Genomic DNA, 27,899 nt, shown 5'->3' on the forward strand with positions numbered 1-27,899 from the left:
CATTTGAGCTCCTTGTACCTGCTGCTGTTTTCTCCACACCTCATACTGTCTTTTCCCTCTTTCTCTCTTTCTCTGCAGTTGGTGGCTACTTTCCAAAGCGTCTGATGCCCCAATGTTCCTTCGTCTTGTTGTCAGACGTGAATTTGAACAGCAATAAAATTAACAAGCCTTTACCACTCACACATGGCAGAAGTTTATACTTTAATTCAATGAGCTAAGAAAAGTGTGTTGTGGGGCCCCTACGAGCCATGGTGCTTGCTTCATCATAATTAGGCATGCAGTCATTAGCCACAGCTCTGATTATGGGTCACTGAGGTCAGTTTCAAAAATTCCTCAAAAACCTAACCATGCAGTCCCCCCTAACTGTGTAGTTATCTTGCTTTACTGCTGTTTGTGTGATTAGCTGGGAGGAGCTCACGGCAGCATCCTCCCAATAAAAGTGTAGATGGACCGTTCCTTAACTCTTTCTTGCTTCACATACAGATGGCTTGAGGAGGTACAGGGGATATGCAGGTCTAATAAACAGGATAGAATATCTGCGCCAGGTGTGTTTCTCTGCATTGGTGTCCCATCACAGGTCCACCAGTGTATGTGTGATCTTTGACTCCTGCCAGTTCACAAGCAGGCGGCCAGGAAACGGTTTCAGCCTATCAACCACTGAGGAGATAAAGCCTTTGTATAAGGAATGAGGAAGCAATGAACACATTCAGCCTATCACAGGAGTAGCCATGAGTGTTCCGAATTATAATTTCTTCATGTCACTGTACGTTACTGAGCCCAAGTAGCTCGCCGTGATCGTATAGTGGTTAGTACTCTGCGTTGTGGCCGCAGCAACCTCGGTTCGAATCCGAGTCACGGCATTGTGGTTGGCAATGTCACGTCAGTTGGGTTTTTCCTTTACAGAATTCCCAAATGTACCAGTTGTTTTTGTAAAATGTCTATTAAAAACAGATCCTTTTCAATATTTAAACGATCTAGCGACAAATTATTTAAACACACATGATTATAAGATGTAGGTATACTGTACTTACTGACATAAATTATCGTTCTTGAACATATTTGCGGTAAGGGGAGCGGAGCTCTCCCCCAGGCCAATCAGAATGCAGATGAATGCAGTTGCAGTTGAGTGACCTGTGTTGTGGCTGTCTACAGGGAATGCACATATGTAGCTGTCTCGCAGCCCAATCCAGACGTCAATTGAAGACAGGTTTTGATGCAAATAGAGCAGTAAGTGCAGAGAAATGCTCACTCTCTAAAAATGGCATTTATACAATAGTAAGATTAAATCCAACCTCACCAGTAGATAGGATTTATCAATAAATAAATAAAGCTTCTCCTCTCTGATATGGAATTACCCCCCAAAATGTATAAGGGAATACCCAATGCTAACCTATGAGAGGGGCAGACCTCACAGTAGTGAAAAATTTAATAGACTGTTTGATACTACTAGGACATACAAACTACCACAGTACATGTCTTACCTTTTACTTACATAGCATGATGCCCCTAGGACTACCTAGGGCCTACCTTAGGGGTTACTGATATGTAATAAAATTGGAGTTTAAGGCTTGGCAAGTAGTTTTAAATGCCAAGTCATAGTGGCAGTACACTGCAGCACAGGCACTGCAGTAGCAGGCTTGAGACAGGTTTGAAATGCTATTTCTTTGGGCTGCACAATCAGTCCCTGGGTATATGGTATACCACTTTACAAGGGGCTTTCAAGTAAATTAAATCTGTCAGTCAGGTATACTCCAATTATACACATGATTAGGGAAGAAGCACGTGCACTTCAGCACTGATTAGTAGCGATAAAGTGATCAGAGTCCTAAGGCCAACAAAAAGATACAGCAAAATGCGAAGGTGAAAAGCAATAAGGTGGGGTTGGGACCACCTTAAGAATGCAAGGTCTAACAAAAACGAACTAAGGATAACATGAGTAAAACATCAGGTTTCTCTACAGCATTTGGTGAGACAAGTGGGCCTTCTTTTATCTTCCATAAATGCAATCTTTCCCGGACCCCTTTATTATATAGCTCTTCAAGGAAAAAATATAAAGCACTTACAATGGAGCCTCAAATACTCAAAGATGGTAGACTTCTGTAATATGGGCCATATACTAAAAGCAGCACGAAAACAGAGTGCAATAGGGTCCAAAAAACTTGAGTGACCCATGAGAGTATGCATGCAAGCCTATAGTATTCCAAACTAGAGATATACGCATGCAATTTTTGTTTTTAGGAGAGAATGTGCCTGCTGAAAAAAACATTATTTTTAAAAAGTGCATTGCAGAATATCATGAATTTGCTGTGGGACACCTTGAAAACTTGCATACAGATTATGTGCATACACCTTACAGTCAGTTGTTGTGGCCGAGTGGTTAAGGCGATGGACTAGAAATCCTTTGGGGTCTCCCCGCGCAGGTTCGAATCCTGCCGACAACAAGAATCTTTTTAACATCGGCTACAATTTCAGAAGTTAACCTTTAGTATTTCTTCCATGTCAGTTTTATAAATAGGTGGCTTATTTTGGTGTCACTATTGCCATATCACATATTTATTATCGCTCCTCCTTTCATATCTTTGCTATAACTCTCGTCCTTCATTAGCGCTGGTGCAAACGCTTCAAATTATTATACCCTGGCTCTCTCGGTCATACCTGTGCATGCACTTGAAACTTACTTTACCAATAAAAGAAGCAAATAGAGAAATAAAATAAAAGTGCTAGCTGGGTTAGGCAAACACACTTCATAAAACTGCATTTTCTTTTCTATTCTCCCCCGTGTTACAAGCTTAACTGCTCCCTGTGTAATTTCTCCTAACCTGCTGTTCCTGGAAGAGAATTTCATCTACAAGCTCTTTCTGTGTTTTTTCCTAGTCTTTTCTTTCCCTTTTCTTAGATTTGTAACTGTTCCTTTACGTGCTCTATTTAGGCGCCATTAATCTCATTTGAGCTCCTTGTTCCTGCTGCTGTTTTCTCCACACCTCATACTGTCTTTTCCCTCTTTCTCTCTTTCTCTGCGGTTGGTGGCTACTTTCCAAAGCGTCTGATGCCCCAATGTTCCTTCGTCTTGTTGTCAGACGTGAATTTGAACAGCAACAAAATTAACAAGCCTTTACCACTCACACATGGCAGAAGTTTATACTTTAATTCAATGAGCTAAGAAAAGTGTGTTGTGGGGCCCCTACGAGCCATGGTGCTTGCTTCATCATAATTAGGCATGAAGTCGTTAGCCACAGCTCTGATTATGGGTCACTGAGGTCAGTTGCAAAAATTCCTCAAAAACCTAACCATGGAGTCCCCCCTAACTGTGTAGTTATCTTGCTTTACTGCTGTTTGTGTGATTAGCTGGGAGGAGCTCACGGCAGCATCCTCCCAATAAAAGTGTAGATGGACAGTTCCTTAACTCTTTCTTGCTTCACATAGAGATGGCTTGAGGAGGTACAGGGGAGATGCAGGTCTAATAAACAGAATAGAATATCTGCGCCAGGTGTGTTTCTCTGCATTGGTGTCCCATCACAGGCCCACCAGTGTATGTGTAATCTTTGACTCCTGCCAGTTCACAAGCAGGCGGCCAGGAAACGGTTTCAGCCTATCAACCACTGAGGAGATAAAGCCTTTGTATAAGGAATGAGGAAGCAATGAACACATTCAGCCTATCACAGGAGTAGCCATGAGTGTTCCGAATTATAATTTCTTCATGTCACTGTACGTTATTGAGCCCAAGTAGCTCGCCGTTATCGTATAGTGGTTAGTACTCTGCGTTGTGGCCGCAGCAACCTCGGTTCGAATCCGAGTCACGGCATTGTGGTTGGCAATGTCAGGGCAGTTGGGTTTTTCCTTTACAAAATTCCCAAATGTACCAGTTGTTTTTGTAAAATGTCTATTAAAAACAGATCCTTTTCAATATTTAAACGATCTAACGACAAATTATTTAAACACACATGATTATAAGATGTAGGTATACTGTACTTACTGACAGAAATTATCGTTCTTGAACATATTTGTGGTAAGGGGAGCGGAGCTCTCCCCCAGGCCAATCAGAATGCAGATGAATGCAGTTGCAGTTGAGTGACCTGTGTTGTGGCTGTCTACAGGGAATGCACATATGTAGCTGTCTCGCAGCCCAATCCAGACGTCAATTGAAGACAGGTTTTGATGCAAATAGAGCAGTAAGTGCAGAGAAATGCTCACTCTCTAAAAATGGCATTTATACAATAGTAAGATTAAATCCAACCTCACCAGTAGATAGGATTTATCAATAAATAAATAAAGCTTCTCCTCTCTGATATGGAATTACCCCCCAAAAAGTATAAGGGAATACCCAATGCTAACCTATGAGAGGGGCAGACCTCACAGTAGTGAAAAATTTAAAAGACTGTTTGATACTACTAGGACATACAAACTACCACAGTACATGTCTTACCTTTTACTTACATAGCATGATGCCCCTAGGACTACCTAGGGCCTACCTTAGGGGTTACTGATATGTAATAAAATTGGAGTTTAGGCTTGGCAAGTAGTTTTAAATGCCAAGTCGTAGTGGCAGTACACTGCAGTACAGGCACTGCAGTAGCAGGCTTGAGACAGGTTTGAAATGCTATTTCTTTGGGCGGCACAATCAGTCCCTGGGTATATGGTATACCACTTTACAAGGGGCTTTCAAGTAAATTAAATCTGTCAGTCAGGTATACTCCAATTATACACATGATTAGGGAAGAAGCACGTGCACTTCAGCACTGATTAGTAGCGATAAAGTGATCAGAGTCCTAAGGCCAACAAAAAGATACAGCAAAATGCGGAGGTGAAAAGCAATAAGGTGGGGTTGGGACCACCTTAAGAATGCAAGGTCTAACAAAAACGAACTAAGGATAACATGAGTAAAACATCAGGTTTCTCTACAGCATTTGGTGAGACAAGTGGGCCTTCTTTTATCTTCCATAAATGCAATCTTTCCCGGACCCCTTTATTATATAGCTCTTCAAGGAAAAAATATAAATCACTTACAAAGGAGCCTCAAATACTCAAAGATGGTAGACTTCTGTAATATGGGCCATATACTAAAAGCAGCACGAAAACAGAGTGCAATAGGGTCCAAAAAACGCGAGTGACCCATGAGAGTATGCATGCAAGCCTATGGTACTCCAAACTAGAGATATACGCATGCAATTTTTGTTTTTAGGAGAGAATGTGCCTGCTGAAAAAAACATTATTTTAAAAAAGTGCATTGCAGAATATCAGGAATTTGCTGTGGGACACCTTGAAAACTTGCATACAGATTATTTGCACACACCTTACAGTCAGTTGTTGTGGCCGAGTTGTTAAGGCGATGGACTAGAAATCCATTGGGGTCTCCCCGCGCAGGGTCGAATCCTGCCGACAACGAGAATCTTTTTAACATCGGCTACAATTTCAGAAGTTAACCTTTAGTATTTCTTCCATGTCAGTTTTATGAATAGGTGGCTTATTTTGGTGTCACTATTGCCATATCACATATTTATTATCGTTGCTATAACTCTCGTCCTTCATTAGCGCTGGTGCAAACGCTTCAAATTATTATACCCTGGCTCTCTCGGTCATACCTGTGCATGCACTTGAAACTTACTTTACCAATAAAAGAAGCAAATAGAGAAATAAAATAAAAGTGCTAGCTGGATTAGGCAAACACACTTCATAAAACTGCATTTTCTTTTCTATTCTCCCCCGTGTTACAAGCTTAACTGCTCCCTGTGTAATTTCTCTTAACCTGCTGTTCCTGGAAGAGAATTTCATCTACAAGCTCTTTCTGTGTTTTTTCCTAGTCTTTTCTTTCCCTTTTCTTAGATTTGTAACTGTTCCTTTACGTGCTCTATTTAGGCGCCATTAATCTCATTTGAGCTCCTTGTACCTGCTGCTGTTTTCTCCACACCTCATACTGTCTTTTCCCTCTTTCTCTCTTTCTCTGCGGTTGGTGGCTACTTTCCAAAGCGTCTGATGCCCCAATGTTCCTTCGTCTTGTTGTCAGACGTGAATTTGAAAAGCAACAAAATTAACAAGCCTTTACCACTCACACATGGCAGAAGTTTATACTTTAATTCAATGAGCTAAGAAAAGTGTGTTATGGGGCCCCTACGAGCCATGGTGCTTGCTTCATCATAATTAGGCATGCAGTCATTAGCCACAGCTCTGATTATGGGTCACTGAGGTCAGTTTCAATAATTCCTCAAAAACCTAACCATGCAGTCCCCCCTAACTGTGTAGTTATCTTGCTTTACTGCTGTTTGTGTGATTAGCTGGGAGGAGCTCACGACAGCATCCTCCCAATAAAAGTGTAGATGGACCGTTTGTAATGGCTGGATTTTCTGTTTAGATGGGATCAGCCCCCAGGGGCCCCTGTGACCCAGCCAAAACGTACTCACCTTCCCTCCTCAGATCGTATTCTCAATGAGTAGATATACAGATAAATATACAGGTCGCACCTAAGGATGGGGAATGACAATATATGTATGTACGGATTTTCTACAATATCTTATTCACATCAGTTGGTCTCGCGGCCACCCCGACCCAGACCGTTCTACCCTAGGGCAGATCTGACACACAATCCGGTGTGTCTACACATGGGCCTGCAGAACCCAATGCTCCCTTTTCCAAACTGTTCGCAATCCTGCGAAACTACACACTAGTTCGACCACCTAGTGCTCTCATTTACTCAAGCCACAATCCAGTGGGTATTTGCACTGGTCTCCCACCCAGTGTTTTCACTAACGCCGCATATCAACGACGACCACATTCCTATGAACCATTATTGGGATAATATCTCAGTGGTCTACTCGGAATAAAACTACAATAATAACTTTGAATAGGGTTCCAGATTGTATAGTGTACTCCCTGCTCTTGACATCGAAGGTTCACTCACTCCCTCTTTATTCAATCCCCATTTACCTGATCGGGATTTCTCATCCTTTCACCTAAACAGCCCTTGACTAGAAGTGCAGTTTACCAAGATTGAACATAAGCACCAGGTACACAATAATTCTATATGAATTAGGGTATTTATTAACAATAGATACAAATCACATTACTATGCAGCATAACTTTTGCAAGAAAAAGGTAAAGATTAGAGTGCACATCCTAAATAAGTTAGGCAGGTATCACCTTGTTAGTGGGAAGTCTGGACTCGGCAGTCATCTAGGTTCCCTTCTCGTCTCTGTATCCTGGCTCGCCTTGCAGTCACCCTCAGCCGTCACAAGTACACGTCTGCACCGCTAGGCTCAACCTCGTCTGCTTCCCCTCAGGACACCGGAACCTTGCTGATTATTAGCTACCGTCTCTCTCTCTCTCTGTATCAGTGCGCTCCGCGCTACTTCTCGTTCAGTCTTTCTCAGAGAGTTTCGGTCTTAAATCTTTCTCCGACTTCAAAGATGGCGACTTGTCCACCATGAAAATGAATAATGGCAGAGATGCTAACGGCTAGATGCCGCCTACGGACTAACTGACAAACTGACTAACACCTTCGCTAATATCAAAGCCCGTTCCTTCATGGAAATTCACGGCCAGTAACCTGCCGCCCACCAAATTCTTGTACCTCCCCGTACCAAGGACACTTTCCCAGCCGGCCGGCCTGAAGTTGTGTCTTCGGAGTGGAGAAAAATACATTCCTTCGATAAGGGTCAGCCTGAACCGGTTCTCTCCAAGCGAACAACAGCTTGAAACTAAAACATTACACTTCACCTAGAAAGCCTTCTCGAGCTACCGGGCAGAAAGCAAAATGGAGTCTGTCTCGTTTAAGGCCTACGGAGCCCATAACATGCATAGCTCCATGAAAAACAGCCCAGCATGTTAGCAAATGAGCGAATCGTGACTAATACTTATATATCTATCCCCTAACTTAAATTCATAAGCCTTACTCTAAGGAAAATAATACGAAAATGCCCTTATATATGTGAGACAGGGTCCCTGTCTATCGGCCTAATCCCTATGCTATGGGGGTGATAGGCTGGAGTCACTCTCCATCATTCTCCTTCTCTAAAGAGCTAACAAAAAGACAGCCATAACACCGTTCCTTAACTCTTTCTTGCTTCACATACAGATGGCTTGAGGAGGTACAGGGGAGATGCAGGTCTAATAAACAGAATAGAATATCTGCGCCAGGTGTGTTTCTCTGCATTGGTGTCCCATCACAGGCCCACCAGTGTATGTGTGATCTTTGACTCCTGCCAGTTCACAAGCAGGCGGCCAGGAAACGGTTTCAGCCTATCAACCACTGAGGAGATAAAGCCTTTGTATAAGGAATGAGGAAGCAATGAACACATTCAGCCTATCACAGGAGTAGCCCTGAGTGTTCCGAATTATAATTTCTTCATGTCACTGTACGTTATTGAGCCCAAGTAGCTTGCCGTGATCGTATAGTGGTTAGTACTCCGCGTTGTGGCCGCAGCAACCTCGGTTTGAATCCGAGTCACGGCATTGTGGTTGGCAATGTCATGGCAGTTGGGTTTTTCCTTTACAGAATTCCCAAATGTACCAGTTGTTTTTGTAAAATGTATATTACAAACAGATCCTTTTCAATATTTAAACGATCTAACGACAAATTATTTAAACACACATGATTATAAGATGTAGGTATACTGTACTTACTGACATAAATTATCGTTCTTGAACATATTTGCGGTAAGGGGAGCGGAGCTCTCCCCCAGGCCAATCAGAATGCAGATGAATGCAGTTGCAGTTGAGTGACCTGTGTTGTGGCTGTCTACAGGGAATGCACATATGTAGCTGTCTCGCAGCCCAATCCAGACGTCAATTGAAGACAGGTTTTGATGCAAATAGAGCAGTAAGTGCAGAGAAATGCTCACTCTCTAAAAATGGCATTTATACAATAGTTAGATTAAATCCAACCTCACCAGTAGATAGGATTTATCAATAAATATATAAAGCTTCTCCTCTCTGATATGGAATTACCCCCCAAAAAGTATAAGGGAATACCCAATGCTAACCTATGAGAGGGGCAGACCTCACAGTAGTGAAAAATGTAATAGACTGTTTGATACTACTAGGACATACAAACTACCACAGTACATGTCTTACCTTTTACTTACATAGCATGATGCCCCTAGGACTACCTAGGGCCTACCTTAGGGGTTACTGATATGTAATAAAATTGGAGTTTAAGGCTTGGCAAGTAGTTTTAAATGCCAAGTCGAAGTGGCAGTACACTGCAGCACAGGCACTGCAGTAGCAGGCTTGAGACAGGTTTGAAATGCTATTTCTTTGGGCGGCACAATCAGTCCCTGGGTATATGGTATACCACTTTACAAGGGGCTTTCAAGTAAATTAAATCTGTCAGTCAGGTATACTCCAATTATACACATGATTAGGGAAGAAGCACGTGCACTTCAGCACTGATTAGTAGCGATAAAGTGATCAGAGTCCTAAGGCCAACAAAAAGATACAGCAAAATGCGGAGGTGAAAAGCAATAAGGTGGGGTTGGGACCACCTTAAGAATGCAAGGTCTAACAAAAACGAACTAAGGATAACATGAGTAAAACATCAGGTTTCTCTACAGCATTTGGTGAGACAAGTGGGCCTTCTTTTATCTTCCATAAATGCAATCTTTCCCGGACCCCTTTATTATATAGCTCTTCAAGGAAAAAATATAAAGCACTTACAAAGGAGCCTCAAATACTCAAAGATGGTAGACTTCTGTAATATGGGCCATATACTAAAAGCAGCACGAAAACAGAGTGCAATAGGGTCCAAAAAACTTTAGTGACCCATGAGAGTATGCATGCAAGCCTATGGTATTCCAAACTAGAGATATACGCATGCAATTTTTGTTTTTAGGAGAGAATGTGCCTGCTGAAAAAAACATTATTTTTAAAAAGTGCATTGCAGAATATCAGGAATTTGCTGTGGGACACCTTGAAAACTTGCATACAGATTATGTGCACACACCTTACAGTCAGTTGTTGTGGCCGAGTGGTTAAGGCGATGGACTAGAAATCCATTGGGGTCTCCCCGCGCAGGTTTGAATCCTGCCGACAACGAGAATCTTTTTAACATCGGCTACAATTTCAGAAGTTAACCTTTAGTATTTCTTCCATGTCAGTTTTATAAATAGGTGGCTTATTTTGGTGTCACTATTGCCATATCACATATTTATTATCGCTCCCCCTTTCATATCTTTGCTATAACTCTCGTCCTTCATTAGCGCTGGTGCAAACCCTTCAAATTATTATACCCTGGCTCTCTCGGTCATACCTGTGCATGCACTTGAAACTTACTTTACCAATAAAAGAAGCAAATAGAGAAATAAAATAAAAGTGCTAGCTGGATTAGGCAAACACACTTCATAAAACTGCATTTTCTTTTCTATTCTCCCCCGTGTTACAAGCTTAACTGCTCCCTGTGTAATTTCTCTTAACCTGCTGTTCCTGGAAGAGAATTTCATCTACAAGCTCTTTCTGTGTTTTTTCCTAGTCTTTTCTTTCCCTTTTCTTAGATTTGTAACTGTTCCTTTACGTGCTCTATTTAGGCGCCATTAATCTCATTTGAGCTCCTTGTACCTGCTGGTGTTTTCTCCACACCTCATACTGTCTTTTCCCTCTTTCTCTCTTTCTCTGCGGTTTGGTGGCTACTTTCCAAAGCGTCTGATGCCCCAATGTTCCTTCGTCTTGTTGTCAGATGTGAATTTGAACAGCAACAAAATTAACAAGCCTTTACCACTCACACATGGCAGAAGTTTATACTTTAATTCAATGAGCTAAGAAAAGTGTGTTGTGGGGCCCCTACGAGCCATGGTGCTTGCTTCATCATATATTAGGCATGCAGTCATTAGCCACAGCTCTGATTATGGGTCACTGAGGTCAGTTTCAAAAATTCCTCAAAAACCAAACCGTGCAGTCCCCCCTAACTGTGTAGTTATCTTTCTTTACTGCTGTTTGTGTGATTAGCTGGGAGGAGCTCACGGCAGCATCCTCCCAATAAAAGTGTAGATGGACAGTTCCTTAACTCTTTCTTTCTTCACATACAGATGGCTTGAGGAGGTACAGGGGAGATGCAGGTCTAATAAACAGAATAGAATATCTGCGCCAGGTGTGTTTCTCTGCATTGGTGTCCCATCACAGGCCCACCAGTGTTTGTGTGATCTTTGACTCCTGCCAGTTCACAAGCAGGCGGCCAGGAAACGGTTTCAGCCTATCAACCACTGAGGAGATAAAGCCTTTGTATAAGGAATGAGGAAGCAATGAACACATTCAGCCTATCACAGGAGTAGCCATGAGTGTTCCGAATTATAATTTCTTCATGTCACTGTACGTTATTGAGCCCAAGTAGCTCGCAGTGATCGTATAGTGGTTAGTACTCTGCGTTGTGGCCGCAGCAACCTCGGTTCGAATCCGAGTTACGGCATTGTGGTTGGCAATGTCACGGCAGTTGGGTTTTTCCTTTACAGAATTCCCAAATGTACCAGTTGTTTTTGTAAAATGTCTATTAAAAACAGACCCTTTTCAATATTTAAACGATCTAACGACAAATTATTTAAACACACATGATTATAAGATGTAGGTATACTGTACTTACTGACATAAATTATCGTTCTTGAACATATTTGCGGTAAGGGGAGCGGAGCTCTCCCCCAGGCCAATCAGAATGCAGATGAATGCAGTTGCAGTTGAGTGACCTGTGTTGTGGCTGTCTACAGGGAATGCACATATGTAGCTGTCTCGCAGCCCAATCCAGACGTCAATTGAAGACAGGTTTCAATGCAAATAGAGCAGTAAGTGCAGAGAAATGCTCACTCTCTAAAAATGGCATTTATTCAATAGTAAGATTAAATCCAACCTCACCAGTAGATAGGATTTATCAATAAATAAATAAAGCTTCTCCTCTCTGATATGGAATTACCCCCCAAAAAGTATAAGGGAATACCCAATGCTAACCTATGAGAGGGGCAGACCTCACAGTAGTGAAAAATGTAATAGATTGTTTGATAGTACTAGGACATCCAAACTACCACAGTACATGTTTTACCTTTTACTTACATAGCATGATGCCCCTAGGACTACCTAGGGCCTACCTTAGGGGTTACTGATATGTAATAAAATTAAAGTTTAAGGCTTGGCAAGTAGTTTTAAATGCCAAGTCGAAGTGGCAGTACACTGCAGCACAGGTACTGCAGTAGCAGGCTTGAGACAGGTTTGAAATGCTATTTCTTTGGGCGGCACAATCAGTCCCTGGGTATATGGTATACCACTTTACAAGGGGCTTTCAAGTAAATTAAATCTGTCAGTCAGGTATACTCCAATTATACACATGATTAGGGAAGAAGCACGTGCACTTCAGCACTGATTAGTAGCGATAAAGTGATCAGAGTCCTAAGGCCAACAAAAAGATGCAGCAAAATGCGGAGGTGAAAAGCAATAAGGTGGGGTTGGGACCTCCTTAAGAATGCAAGGTCTAACAAAAACGAACTAAGGATAACATGAGTAAAACATCAGGTTTCTCTACAGCATTTGGTGAGACAAGTAGGCCTTCTTTTATCTTCCATAAATGCAATCTTTCCCGGACCCCTTTATTATATAGCTCTTCAAGGAAAAAATATAAAGCACTTACAAAGGAGCCTCAAATACTCAAAGATGGTAGACTTCTGTAATATGGGCCATATACTAAAAGCAGCACGAAAACAGAGTGCAATAGGGTCCTAAAAACTTGAGTGACCCATGAGAGTATGCATGCAAGCCTATGGTATTCCAAACTAGAGATATACACATGCAATTTGTGTTTTTAGGAGAGAATGTGCCTGCTGAAAAAAACATTATTTTTAAAAAGTACATTGCAGGGGGGCGTGGCTAGCAGCCAAGCATGGCGGCCGCATAGCGTGAGAGCTCCTGAGGGCACTGTGGCCTTAATCTAAATCCGACACACTTATCCGCTACCCTGCTCACCTGAAGCGGCGGCGTTTGGGTCCGGGACCGAAGCGGTGTCACCGGTCCGACTTTCAAGCAATTCGGAGGAGCAGAGCCAAGCGAATTCCAGGCGACAAGTCTGGGCCTACCAGCGGAAGAACAGCACCGGCCTTGAGTAGCACCCAGGCCCCGGCGGAAGTGCGACCAAGCCGGCCGGGAGGGGTGGACGCATCCCGGCACCCGCCTGACAACACACAACCTGCCTGGAACATTTAGTGGCATCGCCCTACGGCACACGTACAAACACGCCACCTGTACGGGACTGGCGCAACGCTCAGAAATGTGCCGATCTGGCCTTGGGCGCGCTGAGCGGCGCTGAGATCTCGACACTCCCCCCCCCTCGAGGGCCTGGCGGGCTGCGGGGAACTGTTGAGGCGATCTTCGCGCCTCGCTTGGCCGCAGGGTCGAAGTGGAAGCACATATTAGCCCCGATCAGAGGTGAGAGACATCGGTGCCCCCGGGGGACGGCGTCATACTGAGGATCCACGCAGGAGCTAGCGAAGGGGCCTCGGGGCCCACATACTGCCCGGTAGCATCAGCAGCCCTGGCATAGTAGAGACATAGATCCGGTGCACTGAGCGGGTGAGCTTGAGGCCTGCATGGCCTATGGGGGTACAGCTGCCCGGAACCAGACCCTGCGCCATCCGGAGTACCCGAGTGTGGTAGGCTTGCCCAGAGGACCCCAACTGGAGGCCGCTGGGACCGTTCCTGCTCAAGGTGGGATTATCGAGGGGCGAGAGCACAGATCACGGGGTGCGACCTACAGCGACTCAACCTGAAACTCATACAGCAACCGCCGGGACTCTCCTGCATCACCACAACGGCCAGTGAGGCCTGCACAGAGGGCGGAAGGTGATACTCTGTCTAACGCACACCAGCCTACTGCTCCCTGGCTGGTGCCTACAAACTGCGAAAGAGGTCGAGGCGCTGATCGCGACTAAACAAGGCAAGACTCCGGATTTCGCGAGCCCCAGCACCATGGCGGGCAAAGGCACTAGGAGTGGATCCACACAGGCCAAATTAGACAAATTTGCATACGGACAACAAGGTCAGCCTCAAAATGTAGGGCGAACCTCCACGGGTAACACTCAAGACGCAGAAGGAACGAAGAAAATAACGCTGGAAGACATTATGAAAACACTCTCAGAGGTAAAAACAACAGTGGGCGCCATCTCCTCTGAAGTCTCCTTGCTGCGAGCGGACTTTCACAAAATGGAGGAGAGGGTGTCGCAGGTAGAGGTGGTCACGAAATCGCTTATGGAAGACACCTCGGAACTACAAGTGACCATGGAAAGAATGCAGAAAGTAACCAAGCTCCTACACGACAAGCTGGACGACCAAGAAGGGCGTTTGCGACGCAACAACGTGCGCATCCTTGGACTTCCAGAGACGGAGGGGAAGGGGGCCATGGACCTCTATGTGGAAGATCTCATAAAAAACAAACTGCAGCCCAAAGGCCTGTCCCACTTCTTCTCGGTGGAGAGGGCGCACAGAGTCCCGGGAGGCCCGCCCAAGACGGGAGCGGCACCAAGGCCTGTGCTGGCCCGGCTCTTCAATTTCAGGGACATGGATGCGATCCTACTGGCGGCAAGAACCTCACCGCTGGTGCGGATCCAAAATGCAACCTTAGCCTTCTTCCCAGACTACACGGCAGAGGTGGCCAGGCGTCGTAAGTCCTTCACGGAGGTAAAAAAAGCACTACGGGATAGGGAATTGCCGTACTCCATGCTATTCCCCGCTAAACTGCGAATTGTGGCCGAAGGAAAGACTTGGTTTTTTGACACGCCGGAGGTGGCACAGGAATGGCTGGAGGGCTGGAGACCAGTGGGACAGCGACATCGCCCGCATCGAGACCGGCCGACACATTGTACCGAAAAGACAGTGAGCAATCAGAACTCCCAATCACCCTGTCAGGAAGGCGCGGAAGAAACGGAATCAGATCCTGAAAGGGACCCGCTGGACTCTGGACAATTGGCTCCGGTCTGAAGCCGGACTATATTCGTATGGGACTGAATGTGCCGCAAGGGCCATGGATCTGGCGTGGCTGAGTAAGGTGGGCACAGGCAGTGCCCGTAAGGGACTCACCAACCCCACGAGCAAGTAAGATGACTGGGGAAGGACTAAAGCACTCTGCAAAGTTGGGGAAACGGGCGGGGGTTGGTCCGTGGAGCAGGGTAGCAGGGTGGGGGGATGGAACTGAAGTTTTCTTGTTAGAATTCATGTTTTTGTTCATAGTCATCATTCAGCACTTACATTGTACTGCCACCCCGACATTTGTATGTCTCCTACACAGCATGGCACGAAGCGACACATGTGTTAGTCCTAAGACACGCTGAGTGCAAGGCTCTCTCACCGACTCAATGGCCAGGCCACTTAACAACACGCCCGCTGAGGGCTCCCCTGTAACTACGGGGATACCCCCACTGCGCATGCTAACCTGGAATGTCAGAGGCCTGGGCGACAAAATTAAACGAGGCTTGGTACTGTAGGCCATAAAGCGACATAGCCCGGATTTGGTCCTCCTACAGGAAACCCACTTCACGGGTCCACCTGCAAAGCACTTGATAGGCGCGGCTATACCATGGCAATACACGCAGAATTCACTACCAGCTCCAGGGGAACGGGAATACTGGTGAAAAAATCATCCCCCTTTATCATAACAAGTCGCGTGGCGGACGACCAGGGTCGTTTTGCTGCAGTTCATGGTCAATGGGAGGGCAGATCTCTTAATGTAATATCGGTATATATCCCCCCAAGCACTACACTCCGTGGCCCTACCTGCACTAGGCAAATTCCTCCTTGACCTCCCCGAGGGGGATACGATTGTTGGGGGGGACTTTAATGCAATCATGGATCCACTTAAGGACACCTTCCCCTCTAGGGCCCGACCACGAGGAACTGCACCACTCTCGGATTTTGTAGAAGCCCTGGGCCTTGTAGACATCTGGCGACAATTGCATACCGAGGCTACTCAATACACTTATTACTCAGCTGTACATAATAGTTTATCCCGTATAGACTACTTCATGGCCCTGGGGTTGGGGCTGGAAATGGTTGATAAGGTGGACGTCCTGCCCAGGGGAATCTCTGATCATTCTCCAATTGTTCTATCGCTTACGACCGGGGGAAAAAAATGTGCACGGATCTACCCAATTTACCCCAACTTTTTAAAAATCCCCAAGATTCGGAAGAAACTCAAACTTGTGACGACGCAGTATTTTGCTGAAAATACAGGCACGGTGGTATCGCCATCCATCTTGTGGGAGGCGTACAAAACAGTCCTCCGGGGGACGGCCATTGCAACAATAACGGGGCACAAACGGGATTCCCGGAAGGAACTCACAGACTTAGAACTGGCACTCAACACGGCTAACAATGCACACATGACAGACCCCTCCCCGACCACGACACACACCCTCATGGTTCGGCAACAACAATACCTGGCTCACCTTAAAACGACAGAGAAGGGGTACGTTAAACACAGAATATACGATGTGGGAGACAAAGCGGGTCGAATGCTGGCATGGCTAGATAAGAGGGGGAGTGGAGCGAGAGGTATTCAGAGACTACACACGGAGGATGGGCGGACACTGACACACCCAGAGGACATAGTTTGCGCATTGGCACAACATTATCAAACAATATATACACCAGACCGGATGGTCACACAGCAAATGGCAGCAGCAACACTAGCGGATATTGCCATCCCCAGCATTACACAGGAGGACAGGGGTACCCTAGAAGTAGACCCGACGGAGGAGGAAATTCAGCTGGCGATCCAGGCGTTACAGTCTGGAAAAGCACTGGGCCCGAATGGGATACCCGTGGAATGGTACAAGTCCATGGCTCCAGAACTCAGTGCCCCACTGCTGGCCATGTATTTGGAAAGCAGGGATAGAGCTGAGTTGCCGCTGGATCAACGCACGGCCACAATTGTGGCGATACCCAAACCGGGGAAACCCCCGACTGAGTGTACCTCGTATCGCCCGATATCGTTACTGAATATTGAGGCCAAGATATTAGCTAAGCTTCTAGCCACCCGTTTGCTGCCCCACCTCAGTACCCTGATCCACCCTGACCAGTCGGGCTTTATGCCTCACCGGAGCACTGCGATGAATCTCCGGAGAGTACATGGTGTGATGGCCCGTGCACACCTCCTCTCGGAACAGGCTGTGATTCTCTCTCTCGACGCTAAAATGGCGTTCGACCTCGTAGAGTGGGAGTATCTCTTGATGGTGCTCGAACGTATGGGATTTGGGCCGAAATATATAGCGTGGATACTGCTGCTTTATACGAAGCCCGTCGCGCAGGTGGTGGCCAACGGCCACATATCACCGAGGTTCCTATTAGGCAGGGGGACTAGACAGGGTTGCCCCTTGTCTCCCTTGCTCTTCGCGCTAGTGCTTGAACCCCTGGCAATTCAGATCAGGTCTACGCCCTTGTTTGCAGGCATTAAATGGGAGGAGGGATGGGAGGACAAAGTCTCATTATACGCCGACGACATGCTCATTTACATGACTACACCTGACACCGGCGTCCCGGCCCTGCTAGACCTCTGTAACACCCACGGACGCACATCGGGCTACACCCTAAATTGGTCGAAATCTGTCATGTATACACTAAAAGGCCCGGCGCCGAGGTTGCAAGATGACTGTTCTCTGCTTACGACGACGACCTCCTTCAAATACTTAGGTATTGTCATCACGAGCAAGGAAGCAGACTTTTTTGCCAGTAACTTAAAACCGCCTATGGATCGCCTACGGGCAGACGTTAAGCATTGGGCGGCCCTGCCCCTGACCCTACTGGGTAGGGCAGCGTTATACAAAATGATGGCGCTCCCGAGGCTCCTCTATGTCCTAGAAAATACCCCGCACCTAGTGCAACCGCGATACTTCAAGCAGATCGTGGCGCTGGTCACTACCTTGCTCTGGGATACTGGCCCGGCACGTATAGCCTACGACAAGTTGGTTAAAAGCTGGTATGAGGGGGAAATAGCGCTCCCCAACATTCAACTATATTACTGGGCGGCCCAGCTTAAAATAATAAACTATTGGATCCACGCCCCAAAAGAGGACCCGGCCTATCGGGCGGATTGGTCACAGCTTGGGACGGACTGTATGCTGTCTGTGCTCTACAATAAGTCACAACTTAAGAGCCTACTCGGTCCGACCAAACACACGGCGACCCTATGGCACATGGCACAGGCCCGATTGGGATGGGCAGGTCGAATCACCAAAATGACACCATTATGGGACACAAAGACATTGGGAAACCTCAGAGGCTATAAGGGTTTTGAGCGGTGGGACTCCATAGGCATTTCCACGGTAGGGGACCTCTGGGATAATGACACAGTAGTACCATTTCCACACCTACAACAGCAATATAACCTCGGACCCACAGAAACATTCAGATATGTACAAATTAGGCATGCATTACTACGGGCAATTCCTGCAGGTACCACTCTGCCGGACTCCTCCCCGTTAGAAGATAGACTGCTAACGGAATTCATGATCCAAAGCGCTACCTCCCTCACGTACAAAAAACTGATCAATAATCTCAAAGACCCAACGCTGAAACTTAAAGAAAGGTGGGAGGGGGAAATAGGTGAGACAGATGAATTTGAGTGGAATGAGGCGCTGGCCTCCCCGAGAGAGGTTGGAATCTCAAGTAAGCTCAGACTGGTGCAACTTAAAATCCTGCACCGCATCTACTACACCAGGACACTGCTGCATAAAATACTGAGAGCGCCGCATCCATTTTGTTTGAGAGGCTGCGGGGAAGAGGGGACACTGCTTCACACATTATGGGAATGCCCACTGTGAGAAGGTGGCCTGATATGCAGTGCTCACTATTCTAGTGAACACTATGTATCAGTCCAGCAACCCTTATTGATGATTGGTTGTAAGTCAACCTTATAGACCAGCTATCCTAGTAGCGTGGATACGAGCAGTCTAAGGCTAAAGACTCGAGAGGGCGTGTTAAGCCAGCTGTTTACCACACATATACCCCTTGAATACCCAGTGAAAGGACACCACACAAGTGTTATGAAAATAAACAAGATATTTATTAAGAATCACAACAGCCCTGTACTCTTTATGAGGACAGGGTACTAAGCACAAAACAAAACTCTTACGAAAATACTTAAGTTAGCACAGTATATACAAATGCCCGAGGGGCACGGAAAACCATATACTCTGAAAGTGGAATGCGAAATTACTAGCAGGTAAGTACAGTACTAATAGGCTTTGGAATCGCTAGGTCTTGACTATAGAATCTTCAGATTACTTCTAGGAGGCCTAGGGGACTCGGGTGCAGAGTGTGCACTCTCACGCGGGATGCGGGACAAAGTCTATGGTAGCTAGATTTCAGACAGTTAGTGTTCTCGGGCGAACCCGACCTGGTAGGAGGAAAACGAAAGTGGATTCTGACCCTTGGATAGTGAGGCTATGCTGGGGCACCGAAATGCCGAAGTTACCTAGCCCAGGGGCTGCAGCTGCATAGGTCTCAAAAGACGTCGGGAATCCTCGTAGACGGACCAGGAGCCTGGAAGAAGGAAGTTGCTGGCAGGCGACCAGTGAAGAAAGTTCGATGGATCCAAGCCTGGATCGAAGAGAGATGACACCTGAAAGCAGAGGGGACCAAGTTCGAGACTACTAGCCAGTAGTCAGGTGGCACCAGGAGGGCACCGGATGGTAGTCACCTCGACTAGGTGAGTGGGTGACGCTGTGCTCGCAGATCTCACGGACCAGGAGGCGTTGTCGGCGACCAGGATGGAGGAGCGAGCTGTCCCACGATGGATGAAGCTGTCGGCGTCGCTGGACCCAGGATTGGGCAACAAAGCCTTGGCAAATTCAAGCCCACGCGGTGGACTCAAAATGGCGTCTGGAGTGGACCAGGAGGGTCCGGGGTGCTTCTCTTGAAGAAGGAAGCAAGGGCCAGTCTGGAGCAACCAGACCAGCAGCAGTGATGTCGTCGGGCATCGTGAAGAAGGCCACAAGCCAGCCGCCTAGTAGCCACACAGCGCGGTGAGCAGGCAAAAGCAGAAGGGCCCCACGCAGATCGTGGAGATGCTGGAGGGCTGATCTTCGGTGCTGGAGCTGCTCAGGGTTGGGGCTTCTCGGACCCCAAAGCACTCACCAGTGGAGCACACGGTGGGCTTGTTGCAAAGAAGTCGTGCAGTCTTGGCGATCGTCGGTCCCTCGAGGTCTCGTCGCACTCACAGTTCTCAGCTTGGCTGTAGAGGTGAGTAGAGGTCAGAGGTGCCAGGGAAGCTGGGTCTCGTCAAGCTGGGTCGTCGGATTCCTGAGGAAGGACTTGCAGCAGACCGCAGTGTTCTTAGGATGGTGCCCGCTTGATGCAGGGTGACTACTCCTTAGCCACAAGGGAGAATCTTGAGGAAGAAATCTTGATGTCCTTTCGTAGAAAGTCGTGTCTTGATTCCAAAGATGATCTAATTTGAACAGGGGGCCCGCTCCTATCTTTATACTAAGAAAAGGGGCTGACCCGGTGACTAGGTCCTGCCTATGGGTGGGACTAGGAGGGGGGTGGTTACACCTCTCTCCCATGCCGGACTTCCCCAGGCCAGGGGCTGGTGTGCCCCTGGAACTGGTTCAGACTGGCCTATGCGTAGTGAGCACCGGGGTGCCACTCAGCAGTCACCTTCCTGTAAAGCCCTGCCTGCCCAGGATACACAAAACCATGTCTGGGACGGTGCTAGCACCGCCCCTGACAGGAAACCCTTTGTCCAGGCTCCCCTCCCTGGAAGGTCTCCCAGCTGCAGGGGGTCAGACTCGTGTCTGTGGTGGCAGCATCCATTTTGTGGAGCTGAGGCTTCGTTTAACTTTAACCGGGGTTCACAGTTACATACATGTCGTGTCCCTCTAGAAGGGTGGAATGCTAACCCCGTCGCCAGAATTGGCGAGGGGTTAGTATTCCAATTCGTATGACACCTTACTCGACATGTTTTGATAAAGCAATACCAAAGATAGCATTTAACCGCGAGGATTATAATGCACTTAAGAGTATATGGTATGCGATATCATGGAACAGCTATTAGGACTTGGTTCCGCAAGCTGCAGACAGGCTCAGCTCATGCCAGAGCACCATCTCACACGATTCCAAGCACTCTGCCTTCAGGATTGTTAAGGCCTGACATAGGAGTGACTTATAGGAATCTGTGTGTTCATTTTTAGGGTTAGATATAGGTATACTATATCTACAGCAAAGGGTGATTACACGACTTTGCCCCAGCTGTCATGCAGCCAGTTGTGTCAAATTTAGGAGGCCAGCCAGGGGTGGCATAATACATGCTTCAGCCCCTGGTAGGCCCTGGGTACACCTATGCCCTGAGTTACAGGGTCTAATAAGGTGGCCCAGTACCAATTGGTAAATGCACCTAGGGTACATGTTGTAATTTAGAGAGAGAACAGCCAGGCTGTGGGTCTGATTGGCAGGCCCACAGCCAGAGAAAGTCGTAAACCAGTGAAACAAAAGCAAAAAATCTGGGTGATCATAGGATTGCAGACCCTACTCTCCTACACCCACAAATACGAGAATTCTGGAGACAGATAATGCGCTCGATCTCACAGGCCCTTAAACTTTCTATACTACCTGAACCACTCAAATGCCTTTTGAACATCTGGGACCCCAATGACCTGGGTAGATATGAACTGATTAGGGCAACTTTGGCTATGACAGTGGCCAAGCGGGATATAGCACAGAAGTGGGGCGCACCAGAACTACCCATCGCAAGCAGGTGGGCTAAGAACATGGACATCCTGATGGTAACAGAAAGGGCAGTGTATGTCCTACGCGCGGCGCCCCGCAAGTGGAACAAAGTCTGGGCGGCGTGGAATATATACAGAGGAGAAATCTGCGACCCCTTACCGGAGGGAGACGACCTGGACTCAGAGGGGGAGGAGGAGTAGCAAAGCGGATAGGGGATGTCAACCTCAGCAAAACAACAGTACGATGTTGTTGGCTTTGACCTGGCTATGTACCGACGTACACGCTGAGAAAAATGCTGGTACGGGAAGTGGGTGGAGACACAATGGCAATGATGACACATGGTTTGGGGGGGGGAGGGATGTTTGTTGTTTCTGTACTATAAAAAATGAGGCTACCGTTGAATCGTACACGAAGGGGGGGGGGTAATAGAAGACTACGGTACATGCGAATGGACCGCCTGATAACGTATCTACGAGTCTTCAAAGGTTTAATGCAATTACTTGCTAAAGTGATGTTACTTGTCACGTACGAAAAGTTAAATGTACAAACTGTAACCAATAACATATGACTGTATGATGCTGGCTAACCACTATTCCTTCCTATTAATAAAGATTTTTTAAAAAAAAGTGCATTGCAGAATATCAGTAATTTGCTGTGGGACACCTTGAAAACTTGCATACAGATTATGTGCACACGCCTCACAGTCAGTTATTGTGGCAGAGTGGTTAAGGCGATGGACTAGAAATCCAGTGGGGTCTCCCCGCGCAGGTTTGAATCCAGCTGACAACAAGAATCTTTTTAACATCGGCTACAATTTCAGACGTTAACCTTTAGTATTTCTTCCATGTCAGTTTTATAAATAGGTGGCTTATTTTGGTGTCACTATTGCCATATCACATATTTATTATCGCTCCCCCTTTCATATCTTTGCTATAACTCTCGTCCTTCATTAGCGCTGGTGCAAACGCTTCAAATTATTATACCCTGGCTCTCTCGGTCATACCTGTGCATGCACTTGAAACTTACTTTACCAATAAAAGAAGCAAATAGAGAAATAAAATAAAAGTGCTAGCTGGATTAGGCAAACACACTTCATAAAACTGCATTTTCTTTTCTATTCTCCCCCGTGTTACAAGCTTAACTGCTCCCTGTGTAATTTCTCTTAACCTGCTGTTCCTGGAAGAGAATTTCATCTACAAGCTCTTTCTGTGTTTTTTCCTAGTCTTTTCTTTCCCTTTCCTTAGATTTGTAACTGTTCCTTTACGTGCTCTATTTAGGCGCCATTAATCTCATTTGAGCTCCTTCTTGTACCTGCTGCTGTTTTCTCCACACCTCATACTGTCTTTTCCCTCTTTCTCTCTTTCTCTGCGGTTGGTGGCTACTTTCCAAAGCGTCTGATGCCCCAATGTTCCTTCGTCTTGTTGTCAGACATGAATTTGAAAAGCAACAAAATTAACAAGCCTTTACCACTCACACATGGCAGAAGTTTATACTTTAATTCAATGAGCTAAGAAAAGTGTGTTGTGGGGCCCCTACGAGCCATGGTGCTTGCTTCATCATAATTAGGCATGCAGTCATTAGCAACAGCTCTGATTATGGGTCACTGAGGTCAGTTTCAATAATTCCTCAAAAACCTAACCATGCAGTCCCCCCTAACTGTGTAGTTATCTTGCTTTACTGCTGTTTGTGTGATTAGCTGGGAGGAGCTCACGGCAGCCTCCTCCCAATAAAAGTGTAGATGGACCGTTCCTTAACTCTTTCTTGCTTCACATACAGATGGCTTGAGGAGGTACAGGGGAGATGCAGGTCTAATAAACAGAATAGAATACCTGCGCCAGGTGTGTTTCTCTGCATTGGTGTCCCATCACAGGCCCACCAGTGTATGTGTGATCTTTGACTCCTGCCAGTTCACAAGCAGGCGGCCAGGAAACGGTTTCAGCCTATCAACCACTGAGGAGATAAAGCCTTTGTATAAGGAATGAGGAAGCAATGAACACATTCAGCCTATCACAGGAGTAGCCCTGAGTGTTCCGAATTATAATTTCTTCATGTCACTGTACGTTATTGAGCCCAAGTAGCTCGCCGTGATCGTATAGTGGTTAGTACTCTGCGTTGTGGCTGCAGCAACCTCGGTTCGAATCCGCGTCACGGCATTGTGGTTGGCAATGTCACGGCAGTAGGGTTTTTCCTTTACAGAATTCCCAAATGTACCAGTTGATTTTGTAAAATGTATATTAAAAACAAATCCTTTTCAATATTTAAACGATCTAACGACAAATTATTTAAACACACATGATTAGAAGATGTAGGTATACTGTACTTACTGACATAAATTATCGTTCTTGAACATATTTGCGGTAAGGGGAGCGGAGCTCTCCCCCAGGCCAATCAGAATGCAGATGAATGCAGTTGCAGTTGAGTGACCTGTGTTGTGGCTGTCTACAGGGAATGCACATATGTAGCTGTCTCGCAGCCCAATACAGACGTCAATTGAAGACAGGTTTTGATGCAAATAGAGCAGTAAGTGCAGAGAAATGCTCACTCTCTAAAAATGGCATTTATACAATAGTAAGATTAAATCCAACCTCACCAGTAGATAGGATTTATCAATAAATAAATAAAGCTTCTCCTCTCTGATATGGAATTACCCCCAAAAAAGTATAAGGGAATACCCAATGCTAACCTATGAGAGGGGCAGACCTCACAGTAGTGAAAAATGTAATAGACTGTTTGATACTACTAGGACATACAAACTACCACAGTACATGTCTTACCTTTTACTTACATAGCATGATGCCCCTAGGACTACCTATGGCCTACCTTAAGGGTTACTGATATGTAATAAAATTGGAGTTTAAGGCTTGGCAAGTAGTTTTAAATGCCAAGTCGAAGTGGCAGTACACTGCAGCACAGGCACTGCAGTAGCAGGCTTGAGACAGGTTTGAAATGCTATTTCTTTGGGCGGCACAATCAGTCCCTGGGTATATGGTATACCACTTTACAAGGGGCTTTCAAGTAAATTAAATCTGTCAGTCAGGTATACTCCAATTATACACATGATTAGGGAAGAAGCACGTGCACTTCAGCACTGATTAGTAGCGATAAAGTGATCAGAGTCCTAAGGCCAACAAAAAGATACAGCAAAATGCGGAGGTGAAAAGCAATAAGGTGGGGTTGGGACCACCTTAAGAATGCAAGGTCTAACAAAAACTAACTAAGGATAACATGAGTAAAACATCAGGTTTCTCTACAGCATTTGGTGAGACAAGTGGGCCTTCTTTTATCTTCCATAAATGCAATCTTCCCGGACCCCTTTATTATATAGCTCTTCAAGGAAAAAATATAAAGCACTTTCAAAGGAGCCTCAAATACTCAAAGATGGTAGACTTCTGTAATATGGGCCATATACTAAAAGCAGCAAGAAAACAGAGTGCAATAGGGTCCCAAAAACGTGAGTGACCCATGAGAGTATGCATGCAAGCCTATGGTATTCCAAACTAGAGATATACGCATGCAATTTTTGTTTTTAGGAGAGAATGTGCCTGCTGAAAAAAACATTATTTTTAAAAAGTGCATTGCAGAATATCAGGAATTTGCTGTGGGACACCTTGAAAACTTGCATACAGATTATTTGCACACGCCTTACAGTCGGTTGTTGTGGCAGAGTGGTTAAGGCGATGGACTAGAAATCCATTGGGGTCTCCCTGTGCTGGTTCGAATCCTGCCGACAACGAGAATCTTTTTAACATCGGCTACAATTTCAGAAGTTAACCTTTAGTATTTCTTCCATGTCAGTTTTATAAATAGGTGGCTTATTTTGGTGTCACTATTGCCATATCACATATTTATTATCGCTCCCCCTTTCATATCTTTGCTATAACTTTCGTCCTTCATTAGCGCTGGTGCAAACGCTTCAAATTATTATACCCTGGCTCTCTCGGTCATACCTGTGCATGCACTTGAAACTTACTTTACCAATAAAAGAAGCAAATAGAGAAATAAAATAAAAGTGCTAGCTGGATTAGGCAAACACACTTCATAAAACTGCATTTTCTTTTCTATTCTCCCCCGTGTTACAAGCTTAACTGCTCCCTGTGTAATTTCTCTTAACCTGCTGTTCCTGGAAGAGAATTTCATCTACAAGCTTTTTCTGTGCTTTTTCCTAGTCTTATCTTTCCCTTTTCTTAGATTTGTAACTGTTCCTTTATGTGCTCTATTTAGGCGCCATTAATCTCATTTGAGCTCCTTGTACCTGCTGCTGTTTTCTCCACACCTCATACTGTCTTTTCCCTCTTTCTTTCTTTCTCTGCGGTTGGTGGCTACTTTCCAAAGCGTCTGATGCCCCAATGTTCCTTCGTCTTGTTGTCAGACGTGAATTTGAAAAGCAACAAAATTAACAAGCCTTTACCACTCACACATGGCAGAAGTTTATACTTTAATTGAATGAGCTAAGAAAAGTGTGTTGTGGGGCCCCTACGAGCCAGGGTGCTTGCTTCATCATAATTAGGCATGCAGTCATTAGCCACAGCTCTGATTATGGGTCACTGAGGTCAGTTTCAATATTTCCTCAAAAACCTAACCCTGCAGTCCCCCCTAACTGTGTAGTTATCTTGCTTTACTGCTGTTTGTGTGATTAGCTGGGAGGAGCTCACGGCAGCATCCTCCCAATAAAAGTGTAGATGGACCGTTCCTTAACTCTTTCTTGCTTCACATACAGTTGGCTTGAGGAGGTACAGGTGAGATGCAGGTCTAATAAACAGAATAGAATATCTGCGCCAGGTGTGTTTCTCTGCATTGGTGTCCCATCACAGGCCCACCAGTGTATGTGTGATCTTTGACTCCTGCCAGTTCACAAGCAGGCGGCCAGGAAACGGTTTCAGCCTATCAACCACTGAGGAGATAAAGCCTTTGTATAAGGAATGAGGAAGCAATGAACACATTCAGCCTATCACAGGAGTAGCCCTGAGTTGTCCGAATTATAATTTCTTCATGTCACTGTACGTTATTGAGCCCAAGTAGCTCGCCGTGATCGTATAGTGGTTAGTACTCTGCGTTGTGGCCGCAGCAACCTCGGTTCGAATCCGAGTCACGGCATTGTTGTTGGCAACGTCACGGCAGTTGGGTTTTTCCTTTGAAGAATTCCCAAATGTAGCAGTTATTTTTGTAAAATGTCTATTAAAAACAGATCCTTTTCAATATTTAAACGATCTAACGACAAATTATTTAAACACACATGATTATAAGATGTAGGTATACTGTACTAACTGACATAAATTATCGTTCTTGAACATATTTGCGGTAAGGGGAGCGGAGCTCTCCCCCACGCCAATCAGAATGCAGATGAATGCAGTTGCAGTTGAGTGACCTGTGTTGTGGCTGTCTACAGGGAATGCACATATGTAGCTGTCCCGCAGCCCAATCCAGACGTCAATCGAAGACAGGTTTCAATGCAAATAGAGCAGTAAGTGCAGAGAAATGCTCACTCTCTAAAAATGGCATTTATTCAATAGTAAGATTAAATCCAACCTCACCAGTAGATAGGATTTATCAATAAATAAAGCTTCTCCTCTCTGATATGGAATTACCCCCCAAAAAGTATAAGGGAATACCCAATGCTAACCTATGAGAGGGGCAGACCTCACAGTAGTGAAAAATGTAATAGACTGTTTGATACTACTAGGACATACAAACTACCACAGTACATGTCTTACCTTTTACTTACATAGCATGATGCCCCTAGGACTACCTAGGGCCTACCTTAGGGGTTACTGATATGTATTACAATTGGAGTTTAAGGCTTGGCAAGTAGTTTTAAATGCCAAGTCGAAGTGGCAGTACACTGCAGCACAGGCACTGCAGTAGCAGGCTTGAGACAGGTTTGAAATGCTATTTCTTTGGGCGGCACTATCAGTCCCTGGGTATATGGTATACCACTTTACAAGGGGCTTTCAAGTAAATTAAATCTGTCAGTCAGGTATACTCCAATTATACACATGATTAGGGAAGAAGCACGTGCACTTCAGCACTGATTAGTAGCGATAAAGTGATCAGAGTCCTAAGGCCAACAAAAAGATACAGCAAATTGCGGAGGTGAAAAGCAATAAGGTGGGGTTGGGACCACCTTAAGAATGCAAGGTCTAACAAAAATGAACTAAGGATAACATGAGTAAAACATCAGGTTTCTCTACAGCATTTGGTGAGACAAGTGGGCCTTCTTTTATCTTCCATAA

The 27,899-nt window shown here is 45.6% G+C and overlaps 4 non-coding genes across 4 annotated transcripts; all 4 read left to right on the forward strand.

Moving 5' to 3' along the window:
• The first annotated feature begins 788 nt into the window (after positions 1–788).
• On the forward strand, positions 789–860 carry TRNAH-GUG (transfer RNA histidin (anticodon GUG)). Its single transcript has one exon. It is a non-coding gene; the product is annotated as a tRNA-His (tRNA).
• Positions 861–2,359: 1,499 nt separating this feature from the next.
• On the forward strand, positions 2,360–2,441 carry TRNAS-AGA (transfer RNA serine (anticodon AGA)). Its single transcript has one exon. It is a non-coding gene; the product is annotated as a tRNA-Ser (tRNA).
• Positions 2,442–9,941: 7,500 nt separating this feature from the next.
• On the forward strand, positions 9,942–10,023 carry TRNAS-AGA (transfer RNA serine (anticodon AGA)). The gene has a single exon. It is a non-coding gene; the product is annotated as a tRNA-Ser (tRNA).
• A 16,668-nt stretch (positions 10,024–26,691) lies between these two features.
• On the forward strand, positions 26,692–26,763 carry TRNAH-GUG (transfer RNA histidin (anticodon GUG)). Its single transcript has one exon. It is a non-coding gene; the product is annotated as a tRNA-His (tRNA).
• The last annotated feature ends 1,136 nt before the right edge of the window (positions 26,764–27,899 follow it).

Source organism: Lissotriton vulgaris, unplaced genomic scaffold, assembly GCF_964263255.1.
Source record: "Lissotriton vulgaris unplaced genomic scaffold, aLisVul1.2 SCAFFOLD_301, whole genome shotgun sequence".
Taxonomy (NCBI): domain Eukaryota; kingdom Metazoa; phylum Chordata; class Amphibia; order Caudata; family Salamandridae; genus Lissotriton; species Lissotriton vulgaris.